The sequence below is a fragment of the Mytilus californianus genome, unplaced genomic scaffold (assembly GCF_021869535.1).
Source record: "Mytilus californianus isolate M0D057914Y unplaced genomic scaffold, xbMytCali1.0.p SCAF_5, whole genome shotgun sequence".
NCBI classification, from domain to species: domain Eukaryota; kingdom Metazoa; phylum Mollusca; class Bivalvia; order Mytilida; family Mytilidae; genus Mytilus; species Mytilus californianus.
Window position 1 is genome coordinate 115,949,088 of NW_026262701.1, and position 6,922 is coordinate 115,956,009.

Below are 6,922 nucleotides of genomic sequence, written 5' to 3' on the forward strand. Positions count from 1 at the left end.
TTATTACAGCCTTTTGTCATCACAGGCTGTTTCCTAGTATCGATAAACCTGAAAATCATAAACGACATTTTCTTAAATTAAAATATATAAATAGAGGTTTTGATTTTATTAACTTATCTAGCATATTCAATGACTCTTCCGTCTAGAGCCAAATACCTCCATATTTTGATAATATAGAACCACCCATTATTTCGTATTCTTATAAAAACCGAGCAGAAGTTTGATTTTTAATTATACGTCAGTTACATCAGACGTCAATATAGAAAATTATGTTCCTTCCACTTGAGACTGTGAAACATTTAGTTTTAGATATGTTCCCTATGGTCATGTTATTACAGGAGACCTCAACATCTTCGAAGACCGTGAGGTCAAAACTTTTCTAAAGAAAGGACCGAAATACCGTCCTCCATCGATAATAGATTGGAAACAGTGTCGTCAGGTCATTAAAGACGCTCTGTCTGCCTACTTTAAAAATTGGTGCAAACGTGAAAAATCTGATAAAAATCTCTAGACAGATATTTGAATAAAATTATGAATACTGTTAATATTCGAATATCTCATTTTAAAAACAATTCTGAAATTAATAATAGGGTCCATGATATTCCCATTTCTAGAATGAAAAATAAACTCTAAGTACTCGCAGAGCGGTTTGTGTTCGTACCGGCAGACAAGGCAGCCAATAATGTAGTGGTAGTATGACGCATATACTACACGGAAGTTCTTCAAAACGAAATTATCAATTCCTCTACATTCAGGTCCGTACGCACCACTGAGAGTCAAATCGTTAACAAGCATATCACTGCCACTACCCAGCTTAAAGCCTCTTCCGAACATTTGAAAGTCCCTACCATGTACTGGTTACCGAAATTACACAAAAAAACATTTAAATTCCGTTTCATCTCGGCATCTAGTGAGTGTTCTACTACTAATATATCAGTGCTTCTTACTACCTCCTTACTACTATCAAAGAACTGGTTATTAACTTTTGTAATAAAGCTTATGAAAATAATGGTATTAATTATTTTCGGGGTGTTAAAAATTCTTCAGAGGTTTTAAATAAAATACATGCTTTTGATGGTCCTTTTGGTTCTGTTGACAGTTATGATTTTGCTAATCTCTACACTACACTTCCACACAATCTAATAAAGAAAAAAAATTCATATTTAATAAAATGGTCTTTCGAAAAATCTCATTGTAAATTTATTTGCTGTAACTCGTTTAAAGCCTTTTTCTGTGACGAAAAAAGAAAGTATGCTAGATACACTTACTGGAAATGTGAGGATATGATTGAAGCTTTAAATTTTCTCCTAGATAACATATATATTTACGTTTCGGCGATAAAGTGTATCGTCAGGTAGTAGGTATTCCTATGGGCACTAACTGCGCCCCTTTAATAGCAAATTTATTCCTGTATTGCTATGAATCTCAGTTTATGACCAAACTCAGTAGAGACACATCATTGTTACATTTGGTTGATACATTCAACAATACCTACCGTTATCTGGATGATATATTTTCGTTAAATAATCCAGAGTTCTCTAAATATACTACCGAAATTTACCCAAAAGAACTTACTTTAACTAAATCTAACATAAACAGCAGCAGTTGTCCTTTTCTAGATTTAGACATTTCAATTTCTAAAGGGAAACTCCATACTAAAATTTACGACAAAAGAGACGATTTTTCATTCCCTATTGTTAATTTTCCTTTTTTAGACGGCGATGTGCCTTTGGCTCCATCATACGGTGTTTATATATCCCAACTCGTTCGGTATGCCCGTGTGTGTAGTGATGTCATAGATTTTAACGAACGTAATCAATGCATCACTGGTAAATTATTAAGTCAGGGATTTCGTTACCATAAAGTACTTAAAACTTTTACTAAATTCTTTCATAAATACAAAGATTTGATTAGTAAACTTGGCTGTACCTGTAGAAAACTTATTAATAATGGTATTTCACATCCTATATTTTATGGTAAAATTGTACTTAAAGCGCGGAAATCATTATGTGATCCGTGTAAACTCATCGAACCTTTAAACAAACTTATTAGTAAGGGTTATCGTACCAATGTTGTAATTAGATCTCTGAATATAGTTTACATTGGCACTAATATCGATTTTGTCATTAGCAAATTAAAACATAACTAAATTTGTATTTTCTTTTCAAACGGGATGTATAGAGACACACACACGTTCATTTTTATCTATAAAGAAGTCACTCCTAACTATCCTACTACCTGTCGATACATTTATTTTTGGCATTGCACAAGTCATGTCTTCTTTGACTGTTCATGACGTTAAAATACTAAATCCCTGGGATGTATTTTAGTTGATTTTAGTCTCTGATGCATGATTTTTTATTATTAATTGTTTTGGCTTTTAACTAGCTGTCAGTAACTGAGAGTACTCTCAAATCGTACTTTCTTTTTAATTTGACCTGTTGATACTATTTGTAATGCTTTTTTGTAATTTAATGTTAACATGGATCTTGTCTATATACCAGTATTTAATTACTACAAATTTTCACTTCTTCGTATTATGAACAACAAACTTATATCATTTTTCCTCAGATGCTGTTCTTGGACCTGTACAGGAAGTTTTATCTAGCACTAATTGTATATTTTTGTTGTGAAAATCCATGGATGGTACTAGCGGGATTCGAACCCTCAATCTCGGGATCTAAAGGCAGCGCTCTAACCAATTGAGTCAAAGAAGATCTTCCCTAACTCAACTAGTTAGACTACCCTTATATCTCCAGGTCTACAACACTCTTCCCCCTTTTCTTTTTTCGGGCTGCGTACCATTCATCCGAGCAACTCACAGGTCCACTACTGTACAACCCCAAGACTTCTACTCGGAAACCCTCTAGCCAGTTCCCTGAAGACATGTCATGGTTATCCTATGACCGGCTGGTCAAACCTCATGACCATATCTAACTCAAACTGCCAGGCAATATTCTATATACACTGTTTGTACCAGTAGTAGATGCTCGCAGCGCCAATGATGTGAAAATCCATTGATGGTACCAGCGAAATTCGAACCCTCATTCTCGGGATCTAAAGGCAGCGCTCTAACCAATTGAGCCAAAGAAGATCTTCCCTAACTCAACTAGTTAGACTACCCTTATATCTCCAGGTCTACAACACTCTCCCTAACTCAACTAGTTAGACTACCCTTATATCTCCAGGTCTACAACATTTTTATTGTTGATATTCACCCCATATGTACCAAGTGTTAGATTAGTTTTATTGATATTAAAGAAATTTCTTGGTATTCCTAAACGGAAGATTTTATACAAACAGAAGAAGAATACTTAACAACAAAATTTTTTTCATTTACCTGTGTATAATATGACGCAGGTTTCTTCAAAAGTGATGATTTTCTATAAATTGTTTGAAATTTCACAGTGATATCATAATTTAACTTTGTTTAAACCTGTTTATTTACTTTTGACTTTAATTATTTATCCCTTGTAATTTTTTATTAACTGTGTATTTGCATTCAGGTGTCACAGGTCAAATGTATTCGTTCATTGTGTGTTAATTTACGTTTTTTGATTGAGTTAAGCCTTCCAATTGATATTTTATAGTGTGTTTTTCTATGTTGTGATACATGTATTATACCATTGTTTCAGAAAAGGGAGAAGGTTTGGTACCAATAAAACGTTTAATCCCGCTGCAAATGTTTGCACCTGTCCTAAGTCAGGAATCTGATTACAGTAGTTGTCGTCTGTCTGTGTAGTTCATACGTGTTTCTCGTTTCTCGTTTTTATATAGATTAGACCGTTGGTTTTTCCGTTTGAATGGTTTTACACTAGTATTTTTTGGGGGCCCTTTATAGCTTGCTGTTCGGTGTTAGCCAATGCTCCGTGTTGAAGGCCGTACAGTGACCTATAATGGTTTATTTTTATAAATTGTAACTTGGATGGAGAGTTGTCTCATTGGCACTCATACCACATCTCCCTATATCTATATAACGTCAACCTTTATTTAAATAATTATATATCACCGAAGAAAGATTTGAATCACAATTCTTTTACTTGTTTGCGTTATACATGTATATACATCAGTAAAAAAGATTTAAGTAACGATTAACTTATTTGCCTGTCGTATATACCAAGCCAGTGGCCTGTAGTTCAGTGGTTGTCGTTGGTTCATGTCTGTCATATTTTTGTTTTCGTTAATTTTATAGTTTTTAATTCGGTCGTTAGTTTTCTCGTTTCAAGTGTTTCGTATTTTTCATGTTGGGCCTATTATAGCTGACTATACGGTATGGGTTTTTCTCATTGTTCGAGGCCTGAGGGTTGCCTATAATTGCTTAAATCCACAATATTTGAACTCTGGTGAATATGTTGTCTTATTTGGCAATCATACCATCTCCTTATTTTTATAACATATGATTTATCAGAAACCGATGTATTATGATCACTTTCCTTACGGTTAAATAATATTTCCAACATAAATTGGTGATACAATATAGTAATATTTTTGACCAATTGATTATATTAGTATTGTTGAAAAAGTTGTTATGCCCCAACTGTAGGCAACGGGAGCATTAAGTGTTACCCTTGACCGTCCTCCAGTCCTTCCGTCCGTCCGTCCCATTTTCGTTTCTGCACTCTAACACAAGTTTTCCACATCCAAATTTTATGAAACTCATACACAATGCTAAGAACCAAAACTAGCAGACAGAGTTTGAATTTGGACAGTGAGTCACTTTCCGTTCTACAGTTATGCCCCTTTTTAACTTTTCAAAATTGCAAAGCAGGGGCATTTTTGTACTTTTTGTTTTATTTTTTTTGATGCATGGAAATATAAGCAAGACAGAATTCAAAAATATAAATATTGGTATCTGACAGACGTTTTTGTAGATTTATGATACTGTTTGATTTTTAAATTCAAGTGGTAAAAAACCAGTTGCATTATCATATCTTTTCTTTCAGATACATGCGAGAATAAGGAAGACACTATAATATTGAAAGGTTATCATTTGTTTTTGATTATTAGAAAACACTTTTGCAGCTGTTTCTTTAGATTAAATTTGATGTTTGTACATTGTGTATGAACACAACAACATTACTCAAAATAAAAGGTTAAACAGATATCTCAAAACATAAGATGAAAAAGGTCTTGTCTTGAAATTGCTTTAAGTATTTTCCTTGCAAAATATCCGAATGTAACATAAGGTCATCAGTTCACACTGCTTTGGATGGTTCGGATTTAATGAAGGTGCATATGAATGAATTACAAAGCATTATACATGTGAGAACACATATACATTGTTTTTATACATTATTCAAATGGTCTTTATTATGTCTATCTTAGGTAGTTGTAGATTCTATCAATAGGTTAATTACAAAGTGTTATTCAAGAACGTATCGAATTAAATAATCAAAACTTTTGGTTTATCATATATTAATTGTAAGGGTTGAACGAAATTCATGTCGATATTTAATTATCCTATTCCGCATTTTTAGTCCAGCCTTAGGGTCCCGAGTTTCATGTAAAATTTAAGCGTATTATCACAAATTTTGTGTATTCCTTACCAACATGTGAAAACTGAACCTGAGCCATACTTATCTGTTTATCTCCCTATACTCATATATATGTGTTAATTATGACCACTTAATTGCACGAAACACAACAAAGTCACCAGATTCTGTAATGATAAATTTTTATTTGAATTTCAATGAATTTTGTTTGAACATTCAGAAAAGTATTGATTTCCCCCAGTTTTTTAACAATGTCCTAATTTTCTTAAATTAGTCTGATTTTTCTTAACTTTGTGTCTTCACAGTCTGAACATTGTCTAAACTACGTTCAACACATTCTTCACAGTCTCAACACTGTCTGAATTTGTCTCAACTACGTTTAACATTTCCAACAGTCTTAAAGCAGTCTGATACAGTCAGCACACATTCTGTACAATATTTATTCTGAAAAAATCTGTATACGTACAATCTGAAATATCTAAATGTATTCTTTAATAAAAAAATGTATGAATTTTTCTGACGGGTACTTTTTTAGGAGTTCATTTTAATATGTCAAGACCAATTAGTAGAGAAATTTAATTTGCATGGTATTCACAAAAAATAGATTGTTATGACAATTGCTTTTATTTGAATTCAAGAATTAAATAAAAAATCTCATGTTGATTTATGTGTGCTTATGATGATTAAACAATATGCACACATACAAATAGAAATAAGATGAAAAATGTAAATTTGCTTGTTGTTAATCTTGAACAGTAAAATACATTTCTATCACCTTTCTTTTAAGGTCTTAACGTCTGACCTTATTATATAATGATGTTCAATAAAACCTTATTCTTTTCTCTTTCCCTAATGCGATAAAACTGTTTTGTCTACGTTGGATATTACTTACATTTTAAACTTTGTCAATTACTTATAATGTAAACTCTGTCAATTACTTATAATCGTAACTCTGTCAATTGCTTATAATTTAAACTCTGTCAATTACTTACAATCTAAACTCTGTAAATTACTTGTAATATAAACTCTTTATCATGTGTATAATTCATAATCTAAACTCTAATTATTCTTAAATCTTAGCTAGCTCTGATTATAACCTTAACCAATGGCTTTGATTATTACCTAATCAATGTTAATATTCTCAGTATAACCAGGCTCTGATTATTGCCTAATTAATTTAAACATCATCAGTATTGGCACTTTTAATTTTATATCTGCAGGACAATAGAACACCTGTTCAGTAAATACATCATGATCATGAACATGTTGACATAAAGGTACTGTAGTATTTAACAAAAATATACAAATAATCTTAAATATTTGTTAACATAATTATTGTTTACATTTGTTTTAAAATTTTTTTTATTGGATAACAAAATGATTCAAAATCCTTTTTTTATATGGGAAGGGAAACAAATTGTTTCCAATGA